The sequence below is a fragment of the Parasteatoda tepidariorum genome, chromosome 1 (assembly GCF_043381705.1).
Source record: "Parasteatoda tepidariorum isolate YZ-2023 chromosome 1, CAS_Ptep_4.0, whole genome shotgun sequence".
Lineage (NCBI taxonomy): Eukaryota > Metazoa > Arthropoda > Arachnida > Araneae > Theridiidae > Parasteatoda > Parasteatoda tepidariorum.
The window spans coordinates 109402338-109419703 of NC_092204.1; the positions used below are offsets into that span (position 1 = coordinate 109402338).

The 17366-nt window shown below is 29.7% G+C and overlaps 1 protein-coding gene and 1 non-coding gene across 2 annotated transcripts in view; both read right to left on the minus strand.

Moving 5' to 3' along the window:
• Nucleotides 1-17366, minus strand: part of LOC107449100 (cGMP-specific 3',5'-cyclic phosphodiesterase) — a gene marked incomplete in the record, with an annotated part of 371784 nt that overhangs the window by 234880 nt on the left and 119538 nt on the right.
• Nucleotides 2701-2772, minus strand: TRNAP-AGG (transfer RNA proline (anticodon AGG)). Its single transcript has one exon. It is a non-coding gene; the product is annotated as a tRNA-Pro (tRNA).

A 17366-nucleotide genomic window follows, 5' to 3' on the forward strand; every position in this document is an offset into this window, starting at 1 on the left:
GTAATCGATTACATTTTTGGCCAACTCTGGTGTACAGAATGCTTTGTTTCTGCTCTCTCTATCCTTTCCATGCACAATCTGTTCGATCACTCAATCTTAACTTTAACGTACGAGATGCGTTTATGGATGTTTTCGTAAAAGTAATTAATAAAAAAAATATTTGAAAGAAAAGATGTAGTTCTGTTGCTAAGTTAATATTTTATTATTTCATATGGTCTAATAATTTGGGAACTTAATATTTCAAAAAAATGTATAGTATTTTCAAAAAACTCATTTTTGTTACAACGCGTATTACAAGTGATAGCAGGGATCGGAAAACCACAAAATGTCCATGTTAGTCAAGGTAGCTGTTAATAGTATTTTTGTTAATAATATTTCTCAAAGTAAATAATAATAATTTCTAAAACTAAACAGATGGCGCTCTGCGCAGTAATATGAAATCATACCATTAAATGTAATCAGTCTCCTCCATGGCACTGTATCATGAAGATCATCCTTGTTTTGTTAATAAATATATTTTGTTAAAGGCGTTTTGTAATGATTAAATCCCGAGATCATCATATTTAGCATTAGCCAAGCAAATTAGTCCACATAGTACATCCCGAATGAAATTTTTATATACCTTTACATCTCTTTTATTAAATTGCAATGAAAATACATGAATGTATCCATTATTAATGCGCCTCAAAAGAAATGCATTATCAATGTATCTACGTATATCACCACTTTTATTTAAAATACATCTCAGAAATAACTAGGAAGTATGTATTTAGCACGAATACGCATTTATGGGGTGAATGCAGAGCATTTTTATCAGCAACGAAGTGATATTATTAAAATTATAAAGTAATATCGGTCACGCTCTTCAATATGTTAGTTTGAAACACTGCTATTGTTTAATTAAGTTTTTACGTTTCAAATTCTATTAATTACGTTAACAAATTTTTATTTTTATAATTAAATTCAATAGCATTTAGTTTTTTTGAATGTTATCTGTTTTCCTTTTATTCTCATCACTTTTGTACTGAATATTCACTTAAAAATTACTCGTATAATTTATGAAACGTTATATCGGTACTTTAAACTATCTCTTTTTGAAAATTTACGTGACTGGCCAGACAGATAAAATTAAAAATGCATGACTGATAAAACTTTTCAAGCCCCACGCATGACAAGCAATTTTATTTTTGAATTAATTAACTATAATATATTTTAAGCTGGAATTTCAAACTATATTTTTTATTAGTCAGTGTTACATCTAAAATGTATCAACTGGTCTAAAAATGACCAAACATTTGAAGAAGAAAAAACGATAAGTTAAAGCAGGTTATGGTGTTCTGCGTAATAAAACAAAATCTGTTCTCTCCAAATTCAAAAAACAAAATAAAAATCACGCAACATTTTTTGAGAATCCTGTTTTTTTACTAAGCGTTACTGTGTACAAAAATGTAAAGATAATTCCTATAAAAGTAATTAAAAAACAATGAATTGAAGTATTACTAACATTTTTGCTCTCTTACTTGTAAATCTCTGGTTCAATAGATATAACCGAAACTCCCCAAACATTTATTTCTAGTCTCAAGCACTCTGTGAAACCTACGACACCAAATTTACTAACTGTGTACGCAGTCATGTGTGGCAATACCATTCTTCCTGTGTAAATATATTTATGTATATATGTATATAAACAATTACAATACAATTGCAAAACATGCATAAAAAATAAATCCTATTTATGTTTCATAGATATTTCATTTCGCCAAATAATATGATGTTATTTTTTTATGCATTGAAATTTATATATATCAGTTCAGTATTAAGTCATATTTTTGGCTTTTTGCAATAAATTTCGATTGCAAAAATCTTCTTTTCGAGTTTTATTTCATTTGTAATTTGATTAACAAAAGTTGCATGTTAATCGCAAAATATCAAAAATTCAGGTTTGTTTCCACCTTACAGCAGAAATTTTGCACTTTTTTCTTCGTTTTGTTAATTAAAGCAAAATCAAACATATAGAGAGAAAAAAGTTAAAAACTATTCTGTGCTAGATTATTGTTTGCGGTGTTTAAAAGCTACTATAGGACTAATTTAATTCATCCCACTTTTCAACTGTGTTCAAGAGTAATAGTAAACAGTGCGCATGCTTCGTCATTGCATGCGTTGTTATAGCGACCGCTGCTGTTTGATATTTTTTTTTTAGAATTCTCTTTTAAATATTGTTTTAAGTTAGAACTTTAAAATGAACTGATCTTCAATCAACTTCAAAACCAATTTTGCGACGTCTTAAGAAATGTATATTGATTGGAATTTAAAACCAAAAAGGACAAATCAAATGATGCAGTTTATGCAATGAATGACAATTTTTGTTTATGAAAATCTATTTAGGAAGAAAAGGAAACATTTGACAAATGGGTAACAAGTGATTGCAAAAATATAATCAAAATTTTCTTCCTTTCGTAATTTTTTTTGTTCATACTGAATCACATAATTTTATCTAAAGGTCAGAAAAAAGGAAAGTATATTATTTTCAATTGTTTTGTTAATTGTCTTCAATGAACGTACATTTCTTTATTGATTTCATAAAGAATTATTTTTCCTTGAATAAATCAATCTCATTTCATGATAGTTATTTTCATAAATAATTTAGTCTGGTAAGGAAACTTCTAAAATGTATCGAATTTCCGTCTTAAAGATTAATCCGGGCACGGCCGGGAATTGAACCCGGGACCTCTCGCACCCTAAGCGAGAATCATACCCCTAGACCACCGTGCCTCGAAAACAGGAGCACAGTTAAACAAATGCCGAAGTATAAAATAAATTTATTGATTCACAGCATTTATTTACTTAAAAACCAAGTGTTCAGGGAAAAAGAATATGTTTTTTTTTTTCCATTTCATAAGTCATTTCTATATACAAGCGTGTTACAGAATTTTAACGTTATATTTTGTGAATGATAAAGATTTTAATGAAACGAAGCTTGAATAAAATTAAAATTACTTTCTATCGCTTTTTTTTCTTTCTTTTTTTAAGACTGGATATTTGGATGTGTTTTAAGAAGTAAATAAAAATGTTTCTGGAAATTTTTGAGAATTGTCTGTAAGATAATTTGTAACAGTTTCGAAGAACTGTTGAATAAGAAATTAATTTTCACCTTTTTTCATTTATTCTTTTTTAAAAACTTGGAGTTGCACACTAAATCTGTCGAAGTCACAAAGTCTTTTAAATTCCCGTTACAAATCAATACCTCTGAGGGTACTGAATCGGAGATTGATCATGTTCTTGTTCAGGTCAAAATTACTATCTGAATATGTATGGATGGTGTGTGAATGTGTACTCTCTGTGAAACAGGCTGGGACGTATATGAGTGGAAGGAGTCGTATACTTGGCCTAAATGGCGCCACTGGAAAGCAAAAAGAAACGCACCCCTTTGTCTGAAAATAGGCTTGTCAGTATTGACAAGTGGCATAAGAGAATAACAACAACAAAAACTTAAAGCATTGTATTTTCTCCACTATTTCGATTGGCGCTTGACGTAAATTTTTGCGAGAAATTTGGTTTAATCGACCTTCAATCAATTTTACCGGAAAGCCAAAATGAATGAGTCTTTGATTACAAAATTTCCAATTTTAATCTTGGCATTCTAATCAAGAGCAATTTTTTCATATTTGGCACCTTCTCCAGACAAAACACAAATTTCACGAGCAGCTTTTGAACCTTTTGATCAAAATCAAAGAGAAGTTGTAGCATATGCATATTTTTCTTAACTTGACATTCCATTTCAATGATATGAAAATTATCATAATTCGAGAGAAAAAAGATTTCAGTAAGTACATCCTCTTTTGAAATATCTCAGATATTGTGTCAAAAAAATTTAATGACATGCAAAATGTTGAAATCAAAAAAAAAAAAAAAAAAGGAAACAGCGGGAGCTTAGCTGTCAATTTAATATTTAATATTTTTCCGAAATATATGAAATATCACGATCTTCATATTCATTTTTATTTTTCTAATTCGGATTTTCTTAAATTTTCCAATTTCTAGAATTTTTTATTGTTAATTTTAAAACATATAGACCTGGCTTACCGATAAGACTCGTGAAGTTAACAAGTCTTCCTTTTGATTGTCGCAGTAAAGGCGAAAATGCTTTGGCGACTCTTATTTGACCAAATACGTTAACTTCCATAGTGTCTTGAAATTCTTGCATTGAAGTTAGTTCAACGGAGAGTCCTTTAAGAATGCCTAAGTTGTTGACAACTGCCCATAACTCTGAAAAAAAAATAATACCTCTCTAAAATTTAATCTCCTGAGACCTGAACTTAAAACATTTGGAAGAAAATGTGAATTTTACTGAGAATCATGTAGACAAAAATCATTTCATAAATACACTGAATTATCTTTTAAGTGTTCAACTGTTTGAACTTAATTTACTTTTATAAGTTAGTTTTAATCATTACATATAAATATGATCAATTTTAGTTTTTAGTATTTTTACATACTATAAGATATTTTTATAATGCATTTTTTGATATTTCGATCATGAAATAGATTAAGTTATTTATATGTTACGTCTACGAGGTTATTTGAATCATATTTTGTACCTAACTTGTGCATTTCCATCGTAATAAAATATTTCGACAAAGGGAGAATCCAATTGATTTCAAATGCAAGCAATCAGTTAGAAAAAGTACAAAAACAGAGAAAAAATACTTTAAAATATTATTCAAGTGACGAAATTGCTCCGAATATTGTCCAATATATTCGACGCTGGATCTCAAAATGTCAAAACGAATACTTAGCTATCAATATAATTTTGTTCATTTTATTGTTAAAAATAGGTACTAAACAAAAAAAAATTCATTATTCACAAATTACTCAAAAATCTGCAACCACTGAAAATTAATGAATATGCGCTTGAACAATTAGCTTGATTTAAATATTGAGGCACGATAGTAAATAATAATAATGACATAAAAATTGAAATCAAAAATAGAACCAACGGTTAGCAGATGATATCATGGATTGAGAAACCATTTAAAATCTTAATACATAAGTTGTAAAACAAAAATGCAATTGTACAAGACACTTGTGAGACTAATAGTCTTACACAGCAGCGAATTCATGGCAATTAACAAAGCAGACGAAGAGAAACTGAAGAGTTTCGCGAGAAAATATTAAGATAAAATTTTTGATACAGTAATACAAAACGGAACCCGGAGAATTTGTTACAACTAATAAATAAACTCAAAATGCAAGAAACCTAAGACAAAAAAATGATCAAGGTTTTTCAAATGAGGAGAATAGGGCATGTATTCCAATATAACGATGAAAATCCTGTAAAAAAAATAACCTTCCAAACACCAGAGGGAAAAAAAAGAGGAAGACAGGATGGTTAGACAGAGTAGAGAAGTGGTTTAACGGACATGGGAGTTAACAGATTTAGAAATATGGAATCTAATAGTTCTAGATGGGGCAAACGGACTTAGACGGCCTTGGCCGGTAACCGACTGTAGTGCCTGAATAGAAGAAGAATTCATTTAAGCCAATAAAAAAGTACGAACTTATCTAACTATATGAAAGAGTTGCGGATATTTCATTTCCGACAGAATTTGCTTATCAAAAAAGTAATTATAACTAGTTTTCTTCTAATAGTTTAATGACATTAGGCAAAACAATAATTCATTATTTTGAAACATGATTTATACTCTTTAACTCTTTGACCCAAATGGAACACCAACGTCCCTTTTATACATTTTTTTCTGACTCTCTAGTTACAAGCAAAAATACATTTTGATTTTTTTTAATTATAAAGAACAGTCTAATAGTTGCTGAAAAATTTAATTAGATTATAGGACGTAAGTACTAAAATATAAAGTCCAAAAAATTGGTTGGAAATTTTTTTTAAATAAATACTCAAAAATTTTATTAAAGATTTATGTTATAAATTTAAGAAATTAATTACCTAATTAATGAAATTAATGGTGCAAATTTTTCCAAACCATCTAGCTTATTATATTTTTAAAGTTCATAAGTATTTAGTAGTCACAAGAAACTAAGTTTTTTTGGGTAATAATATGCTATTTTTATTACCGTTGAGAGTTTGTAACTGTTAATCATCAATGTCAGTTTTTATTTTTTATTTTTAAGTTTATTTTTCTTAAGATGGCTGATGAAAATGTCTCAAAACTGAACATGGTAATACTTTTTGCTTTCCCCAAACGGAACGAATGTAAAAAGTAAAAACTTTTACCAGCACTTTCTTACTTTACAAATTTAATAGCTTTACTCGTAAGTTACTTTATTTCGGATAAAATACACGAAATATCAATAAAAATGTCGAAAGAAATTGTTTAAACTTTTTAAAGTTTCTTAAGGATTTTCTCAAACACACCTCTTTTTAAAAAAATTCATAGTAACAAATCAATATTGGCAGATATCTATTTCCGAAGTAATTAGATCAGGTGTACCTAATCAATCAAATTATTGCTGTCTATCTATGTTGCCTAGTAACACAATACCAAAATTAGCTATTACCACAATTAATAATGCATCAATTACGTCTAAAAAGTAAGTCCTCCAAAAAGTACCAGTTCATGCTTATTGTTGAAAGTTCTAATCCCCTCAGTAAGAATCCTTATAAAGGTGCATTTCTTCAGGGCTTCGAAATTATGCAGGGTGTTCCGTGAAAACTATCTTTAATATTAATTTTTAAAATTCTTGTCAAAAATTAAAATGAAAAGCTATACATATTGGGCTCGCAAATAATTATTTAATTTTGGAAAATCAAAAACGCTTTCGAAATCTGAGAAATTACTGTAGAGTAATCTGATGTAATAACCAACAAGACAATTTTGATTACTGGAGAAAACCAAGGGGAGTTAAAAGACGATTCTTTGAAGCAATTTAAGTTCTCACCTCCAGTTAAAGCTGTTTTAATTATTTTTAATTCTCCGAATTAGTATTCCTGAATTTATCAGAAACCACGCGTTTATTTTGCTCATAGTTTATGCTTTTAAAACTGGTTTCTTTAAAATTAAATGATTTAAAATCAATAGTAATTTGGTAATTGCAACAAATCACGCAACAGCTTTAAGGCTCGGCTTTATTCTCACGCTGATTTAATTGGATATCAGCAAGCAACCTCACTCATGTGTGTCGAACTTAACCGTGACGTCCTTTTGCAAGCATCTACTTGATATGAAACGAAATTTATTCTCTAAAAAGCAAAATTAAAGCAAAAAGGGAGAAACTTTTGATGAACTGGAAAAAAATCAATTTATTATTATTGACACAAAGGATACTTGAATAACTTAGGTAATAGGTTCAACTGGCAATATGGTAATAAGTGCTTTTTTAATAAGTTAAAAATATACTAATTCAGGTAATGTGGCTTTATTTCATTTTATAATCGGCATTAAACAGCTGACCAGATTCCGAATTTACGACTACCAATGGTCAACTCCATAGACTTGTAATTTTGAACTCAACCCAGAAAGCAGGAGAGCTCCTATAAGCATTCATTAGGACAAACTAGTCTTCGTGTACGACTTTTTGATAGAACTAACCCGTATTTGCGTTACATGGAGGCAAAAAGTGCGACAACCCTCATGATTAGCCTGATGGCAATGAAATTATAACCTTTTATCGCCTACCACAGAGGATATTTTAAGTGAGCACTGTGGTCTGCTCATGCCGCGAGCAGAACTGGAATTCGAACCTGGTGGACGCTTTAACGCGTGAGACTCTGCAATTCGGGTACTGTGGTTATACGATTTTTACAGTTCTTCGAAAGTAATAATCGGAGAAAATGTTTGATTGTGGTAAATTTTGATAATCATTTAAATTTACCGCAAATAATAACATCATGTAGTGAATATAGTTAATCTTTATTTTGATGACTTCGAGGAAACGTGTTTTGCTTAAGTCACTAAAAAGGGTGACAAATAATATTCAAAAGCAAATTTCAAAATGTGTAAGCCTTATTAATTATGTCGGTTTATGCCTTTCAGTTTTTAAGATTTACATTGTAAATTAAAAACAATTTAGTGAATCTTTTTGCACCCCGTACTAAGGAGGGTTATTAAGCAAACGTAGAAATAAACTAATGTCTTTCTATACAGGTTTTTATTAGGAAAATATTTCTGTCAAATTTTACTAAAGATAACAAAAGAAAAGCGTTATATTTCCTACACCGACGAATATTCAATGCTACAGAGATAACTGAGAAGAATTTATAAACGAAAAATTTAAGGATGGAACTGCATTTATATGCAAGTAGAATTTATATTCTTTAATATAAAACTTATTTCTTTTCTGTGAGTTTTATTACTGCAATATTAAACACTGATTTTTTATTAGACAATAAAGATTTTAATGTAAATTTCGAAGATTTGACTGTCTTTTCATGAATTAAGTTGTTATAAATATTCTGGCTCGAGTTTTTTAAAATCGTTCTTCAAAATAAGTCATCTGATTATAATAGAGGTTTACTTATTATAACGTAAATTTTATTCATTTTAATGTAATATCTTATTTAACTCTTGTCAGGCAATAATGATAATATCAACTTGATTGAGTGGCTATTAAATCAAAATGGTTATCTCTCGGTGTTTAAATTTATCGCAATTTTTATGAAAACTGGATTTTCTTTTTAAAGCTTTCAACACGGTGTCTCGAAAAACGTGTTTATAGTTTCAATTAGACGGGCTTAAATAAGGACCCATATTGAAAAAGAACACACATTATTTCCCACCAAATAAATCAATTGCTCGTGTTGCATTAAACTTTTAGTATTCTATTATTATTAAGTAGGGAAATGCCGACCCATCTATAAGGCAATATGATGCAAAATCTCAGGACTGAACAAGTGGGGAACGCGCCAATCTCTCGAAATTGAAGATTTCCAAAAAATGAGATATTTACAATTTCTTATACATTATTTATATATATATATATATATATATATATATGTATGTATAATGTATAAGAAATTGTAAACATCTCATTACAGACATATGAAAAAAGGGGGAAAAGAAAAATAATAATTATAAAAAATAAAAAAAAACGAACAACTGGGGGGAAAAATTTTTTTTTAAAAAATCTGGAAATCTATGAGGAAATCTATATAATCTTTTCATCAGTCCACACGATTATATCAGCAAAAAAGAGAGCTTTCTGACATTGTATCAATACAGACAAAGCAAAATATATCAATACAATAATGTGAGGAGCACTCAAAATTTTTTTTACAAAAATTACAACAAATAAAATAGAACACAATAAGTAAAAATAACATGCAAAAACAAAAAATAAAATAAAAGAAAAAAAACATAAAACTTAATCTATAAAGCGAGAAGTGAATTCATGAACTTGAAGTTTTTCAAGAACGTTTAAAAATATTTTCGTAACAAGAATGCCAGTTTGCAAAATATGAAAACAAAATCGCAAATTGAGCATAACTAGAGGAGTTTTGTTTTAAGGTGCCGTTCTTACTGCATTACTGAAGTGCATTTGATTTCTTAGTTACCAAGGATGGGCCTGAAAATGGATGTGCGCAAGGTAATATTATACTGGATAATTTAAAGAAGTTGCCATAAATAATTTTAGAAAATAAATATTTATTTAAGAAAAAAATATAAAAGAGAAANACTTGCCTGTTTTGCAAATAATTTTAGCCACGGATTTGCCTGAAATGGATTTGCACATGGAAAAATTTTATAAATTAACAAAGAAAAAATATTTTAGTAAATAAGTTTAGACACGGAATGACTTTGCACATGGAAAAATTGTGTAAATTAATAAAGAAATTTTTTAGTAAATAATTTTAGCCACGGATTGGTCCGAAATGGCTAAAATTACTTTCGTGGCTAAATCCGTATTAAATCCGTGGCTAAAGTTATTTACTAAAAAATTTCCTTATTAATTTATATAATTTTTCCATGTGCAAATCCATTTCGGGCAATTCCGTGGCTAAAATTATTTACTAAAAAAATTACCCTTTACCTTATTATGCAGACTTTCATGGATTACTGATATGATTTGATATTTATATGATTAATATAAAAAGTTTATACTTATAGTATAGAGCAAATAAATTATTTTAATATTTTAAAGTAAATCATTATAAAATAAACCATTTAAGCAAATCATTTTTTATTATTATTTATGAATGATTTTTATTTTTGATTCAGATAGCTCTTACATAAAAAGTTATGTTTGATAGATAATTTTATTTACCAAATAGTGCTCCAGCTAAGATTAAGGTTCTCTTATGTAAGTGACCATTTTATTAATAAAAATAGTTTTTTTTTCTCCAAATAATTTCCTCCAGATCCTTATTTAGCGAAACTTTACTCATTTTTATTTCAATACAAAAATTCAAGTTCCTATTTAAACATCAATTAACTTCAATTTTTAACAAATTTAATGTTGACAAATAAATGGCTATGTGGTTTCATATTTTTCATCTATTTTTTTTCTTCCTGAGAATGACATCCCCCTCCAAACAGGAATCCCACAACAGCCTGTTGTAAACCATGGGGGTCAAGAAGGTAGGCTTCACAATTTCGTGAACGGCAATGCGGTTATCACTGCGCACGGGTCGCCTTTACTTCCCAGATAAGCTGTTGCCCATTGATCTGAAGTTGAGTGGGCGTCAAACCGCCACTGGGGATCGATGACATTTCATTGCTTTAATCACTTGGCCATCATGGCTCATAAATTATTTGATGCTTCCACATAAATCTTCTACGCAGATTTTCATTTAAAATTTTAATTAAACGGTAGAACATGACTTATATAGATTCCATATTGATGAAAAAAAGTATCCCTAGTGATATCCTCATTCCCCCTTGAACTTTAAATTTAAGTACTTCTTGTAAATAATATTATTACTGAGATTGTTTTTAATATTTAAGCTATAACCTATTCTTGAGAATTAAATTCCTTTTGCTCTAAAATCTTAAAGTTATGAAACTTGATTGTTTGAATTTTTTACTCACGCCCCTTTTCCATTTTCACGTAATCAGTCTTTAGGAATATGTCTCATGTAGGTTGTAATGGTAATATGCGTAAGTTCTAGTTGTAATAAATGTTGGTTCTAGTGTTAATAATCCAGTGATAATAAAAGTTTTCGACTTTTGTGGAGCGATGATTGGCAACTTCAACTCCTTAGCAAAGGTTTCAAACTAGGATAACACTTATAAAATAGGTTAATAGTGATAATGTAATTAAAGGTATAATTAATGAGAAATCGATAGAAAATTATTAATAACTTATTTTCAAATTCTAAACATAATTTAATCATAGTAAAAAACTAGTTGAGGAAATTCATCTTCAAGTTTTTCTGCCACTTAAATTATTTTCTATTAGTGCAGGTTTGACCATGACAATTTTTACACATCTCTGTGCACTACAAATTTGCATCAACACATTTTCTGTTTTTATTGCATTGGCCTGTGGCTGGCTATAATGAAGAAGAAAAAGTCTTTTGCTCTTCGAATATTCAGCATTCATATCCATTAGTTTATCAAGTTAAAATAATTTGAAAACAATGATGACAGTGTACCAATTTCAGCCATAACTTAGTTTCATATATTTTAAAGTTTTCACGTTTTATTTCATTATCCCAAGGTATCATAACAATTGTACTTTGAGCCATAATGTGCTTCAAATTTTTTACAACCGAGATAAGGTTTTCGTTCAAGTGATATCATTCAATATTTTCAATGAATTTGAACCATAGTATAGTGCAATTAGATTTTATAAGTGCAATAATATTGTTTAATTTAGCATCATATTTATGAAAATATATATTGTAACATATTGATTACACCAAATTTTAATGTTATTATGGTTCTCACTGTCAGAATTCACTTATAGTTTATTTTTACATAGAATCCATTAAAAATATCCTCAATGCGTTTCTTTCTGAACTAGTAATATTTTTTCCTATTTTGCATAGAGATATATAAAATTTATGAGAATACACTAAACAAAATTTTGATTCCTTCAAACCAAAAATCCTGGATAACAAATTTAATTTTCGTTTGTTTCAGGATTTGGGTTTGAAACCTTTTTTTCCCGGAAATATTTTATGTCTTCCTAAAATAAAATTATCCATTCGAAGAAGTAGGGAGAGTTTATTCCTTACTATTTCTGACATCCAAGAGAAAAGAATCTCATTTTGAAAGATTTTTTTTTGTTTTGTTTTTGGAGGAAAAACTCTTTCTTTATAAGATAACATCATAAAAATCTTGTCTAGCTTTTTTTAACCTTTTGATTGAATTAACGGAAAGATTTGAAGCGACAAATTGTAAATTTATATTAAATAAATTTTTCTAACTAAACAGATATCTAAGCAGGGTGACCTAATGTTAAAAAGGGTAATCAAATTTTCTTTTGAGGTTTTCTATTAAACGTTATAAGATTTTCTAGAAGCTCAAACCGTCAATCAAATTCGAGACATTTATTAAGAAAATTTTTAAAGAAGCTTAGAATAAAAGTATTATATAAAACAGGGGTTTCCAACATACATGAGGCCGGGGGCCGCAATTAAAAACACCAGTCAAATGTCGGGCCGCAACTTTATTACAATTTTGCATAGGACTCTTATGTTTGAAGGAATATTGAATATTACTGTCAGATTTTTATGAAGTTGCACAAAACAAAAATATTGAATTGCAAATTAAAATAAGAAGTGGGATTTTAAAAATATTTAATTGCATATTTAAAAATTCTGGCTGCAATAACTTTAATATGCACCTATGTATTAAACAATTAATGTGCAACAGACTTCAAATTGTCAACATATAAAGCTTAAAAGTATTTGAAACCCATATAGATTTTTTACTAAAATTGTCCACAAAAAATGACAACTAGTATATATTAGTTCGCGGGCCACGAAAAAAAAGGTTTCGCGGGTCGGATGCGGCCCGCGGGCAGCCAGTTGGTAACCACTGATATAAAATCTATATTAAGTAAATGCTTTAAAAATAATCTTGACATTTCTATTTTTATAATCCTTATAAAAAAACGCAAAAAAGTACGCATTAAAGATCAAAAATTTTATATGAAAAAAAAATAAATTTCAATCGAAATATGGAATGGTACGAACATAAAAATCAGTTCGATTGCTCGATGAAGCATGTAAACTTTCCTCACAATCATCGTCTAATTTCTCTCTGCTTCCTCCGGCACTCAAAAAATTTTCATGCTCTTAGTCATGCTTTCCTTAGTTGTGATTTGGTAGATTTCGCTTATAGAGTACAATTTTGATCGATCATTTCTCACCGTACCATTCATCTTGAACGATAGATACAAGAAAGCGGCTAATGTGTATCAACAAAAAATATAAAATAATGACATTAAAATGTATGAAAAGTTTTTAAGTTATGAACATGAAAATTAATAATTACAAAAAAGTATTTTTGCTTAAAATATTTAGGAAGGTTGTACAAAATTATTTACCCAGCAAGAGAAAAAATAAATTAACACATATATTTATTTAAAATGCTTGGAAATTTTGGTTTTCTTCGAAGTGTCAAAACAAATTTTTGACCTTTGATACAAATTGCTGTTCATTTTCCGTAAGTTCACGTTAATACGGAAAGTTCCTTACAGTTTCAAAGGCTTCGAAGGTCTCCGCATATGTTGTCAATAGTTGTACCCTTAGGAAAATTTGCCATAGAGAAGCCTATGGTAATCTATGGCAACCTATGGCTACCATAGAAATTTGTATGGCAAGGTACCATGCGCCTATGGTTACCATAGAGATTTGTATGGCACAACCCCTTAAGCCTATGGCTACCATAGAAATTTATANGTCAATAGTTGTAGTTTCATTTCGCCGTTTCATCAGTATCATTTTGCACTTTCTTGAAATAACAATACAACAAGTTACAACATTTTCATGATTTGATGTGATTAAACGTGCTGTTTGAAGCGTTGGCACTAAACTGGGATTATTTTTTTTTTCATCTTTAGCTTCAGACATTTTTGTTTTTCGGTAAATAAAGTAACTTAAAAATTTTTTTAAATGTTGATAGAATTTTTGAATTATGGTTAGGATGGCCTGGTTGGAAGGGCGTTGGGTCCCTCTCCAAGAGGTCGTAAGTTTGATCCCCGCCGACTGGAGACTCCCCATGTAGTAAATGGTGATTGGTGCATGTTAAATCTATCGAGTCGCAAAGTCCTCCATATTCCCATAGCAAATCGATGCCTCTGGAGTTACTGAATAGGAGATGAATACTCAGGTCTAAATTATGAACTGCGGATGAACAAATGGATGCATGAACGTGACCGCCTTTTAAACTGGCTGTGACGTGTGTGAGTGGCTCAAGTCGTATTCTTGGCCATAGATAAAGCCACCATAGATTGGACATAGATCCACTTCCATAAATTTGCTTGGTTTCTCCAAGTAGACTTGTTAGTATTGGCAAGTGGCATTCGAAACAACAATGACTAGTTTCAAAAAACGATCCAAATGGGTATTATGAACATTGTTGGAATGGCATTTGTGACAATACCATCAAAATAAGGCGATTCATACGAGAAATTGAAAGATGCCGGAACGATACTTCAAGGGTCAACGGAAGTTAATATATTTTTCAAAGATTAAAATCATTTACGAAACTATATTGTTAAAACATTTTGTGCATGTTAACTCCAAAAATAATGGCAACTACTTTACATTAAAGAGATGTTCCACTACGCCAAAAACCAAGAATAGTTCCGCGAATTGCGAAACACCAAAAATGTATTTTTACACTGCTTGGTGTAAATCAGCTTGGTCTAAACCGACAACCATGTTTGTTTTTTAGTAACAATATAATTTATAATTACAGTAAAATAATATACTCATAAAAATCAGTAAAGTTATTTTTACGAGACAATTTAAAGTAAGAATCAGTAATTTAGTTTGCATACACACACACACTAATCTTTAAAATAAAATATGTTAGTAAATCAAACATTAGCAGAGAGAACCTCAAGACAAATTCAAACTATGCTTAACAGAGCAAAAACTGATAGAAATTATACATTATAAAATGATTTCATCTTGAAAATTAAAATGTTAATACCCCTATTACGCAACTAAAAACATACACACGCAGTTTTAACGGTGAACTTTAGTTTCTATAGATGAGTGCATTTGCTGCAAAACTTTAGTTTTTGCAGCTTTGAAGACAGCTGCAAGCATTCGCCAACTCTTCAGCAACGATTAGAATAGTCTTGTGTCACTTATGATTAGTACAGGTTGATTTCAACCTCTTTCTACATTATAACGCGAATTTTCATTTCTTAACAAATAAACCCAACTCCTTTCTCAAGTTTCTAACACCTAACTCTTTTTTCCAAAAATTTTGTTTAAAGCATCCTGAAACATTTACTTTTAAAAATATTATTTGAAAATTCGTAACATCAGAGCAAATAAATTGAGGTAAATGTTTTTTTTTTCAAAATGCATTATCAAAAACAGCCCCTTACAAGAAACTAGGGTGTTTTTGAGGTTGTTTTGGTGTAACAAAATTTACCTTGGCTAAAAAATGAGGTTATTTTTTGCCTCAAAAATGATGACATTAATAAATCTCAATTTCAACCTCATTTACTCCTCATAAAATCATCATCATATGTAACTCAGCAATACATTTAATTTAGATTGAGTGAAATTATTCACACCTCAGATATGCTTATTTGCTTTAAGTGTAGAAAAAAATAGCCTGTACACCTTAAAAATAACCTCTTTAAGTTGGTTGCTCTAAAGTATATTACTATAACCTCAGAACAACCCTTAGGAAAATTTACCATAGGTTTGCCATAAAAATATGCCATAGGATCTTCCTATGGGGTTTTGCCAATGGTAAAATTTTGCCATATACGCATGGCAAAATTTTGCCATACATGTATGGCAAACATTTTGCCATAGGAATATCCTTATGCCATTTTTTATATGGCATATTTTTGCCATACATGTATGGCAAAATTTTGCCATACGTATATGGCAAAATTTTACCATTGGCAAAACCCCATTGGAATATTCTATGCCATTTTTTTATATGGCAAATTTTTGCCATAAAACTAAGATGTGCACATCTTATGAAGAAACATTTTTCCATAGGCTATGGTACACCTTTGCCATACAGCTATGGCAACATTTCTCGTTGATATTTTACCATACATCAAAAAATAATTACTTACAAGAATCTTTTGCAATGGATATTAAAAAAGCAAATCTTAATAATTGTAAAATAAATATATATACAGAAAGCTTTTTTTAAAAATTTCTTTGATAAACTTCCCCTGTTTTACTTGCAGAATCCTTTCTGAATGCTGTTCTTATTCAAATAAATTTTGAATGGTTAGTACTAACCGTTAGAAAATGTGTCCGGTGGTTGGAGCGAAAGGGGAAAATATTGGTTATGTTGATTAGGAACAAAATATATTGAGTACAATCAACCAATATTTGTTAAAGCTGTAAAAAAACAGGAAAATAGAAAGTGGGTCTGGAGCTCGGAGCGAGTATAAAAAACGCTTATTTGATTGATTGGTATCATAATTAGTTAGATAAGCGTCAGCTATTAGAGGAACCTAAAAGAAAGCGAAGGGTTTCCAANTGGTTATGTTGATTAGGAACAAAATATATTGAGTACTATCAACCAATATTTGTTAAAGCTGTAAAAAACAGGAAAATAGAAAGTGGGTCTGGAGCTCGGAGCGAGTATGAAAAACGCTTATTTGATTGATTGGTATCATAATTAGTTAGATAAGCGTCAGCTATTAGAGGAACCTAAAAGAAAGCGAAGTAAAATAATTGTCCGATGGTCGGAGCGAGTATGAAAATTTTTTAAATTTTGATGTGTGATACTAAGCTAAATCAGAAAATTTATGTCGAGTTGTGTTAAGCACAGTTATAAAAGAGAACGCAATATAAGAGAACGCATTGGTAAGTACAAAACATGTTAAGACATGATTAAAATTGGAAAAATTAATAATTGCTATGGACAAATTTACACTTGGTCAGGGATAGTAAATAAAAATTAATTGGATATAGGAAATCGCTATGAAGAAAAAGTTGTACATTTAACGAAAAATTAAATTGTTAAAAGCATTTTTGGTAACAGCAGCAGATGATATGGCCAGGGACTGTCCTATTGATGATATTCAAGCAAACCCTTAGGAAAATTTGCCATAGGTTTGCCATAAAAAATGCCATAGGATATTCCTATGGGGTTTTGCCTATGGCAAAATTTCGCCATACACTTCTGCCATACATGTATGGCAAAATTTTGCCATACGTATATGGCAAAAGTGAATGGCAAAATTTTACCACAGGCAAAACCCCATAGGAATATCCTATGGCATTTTTTTAT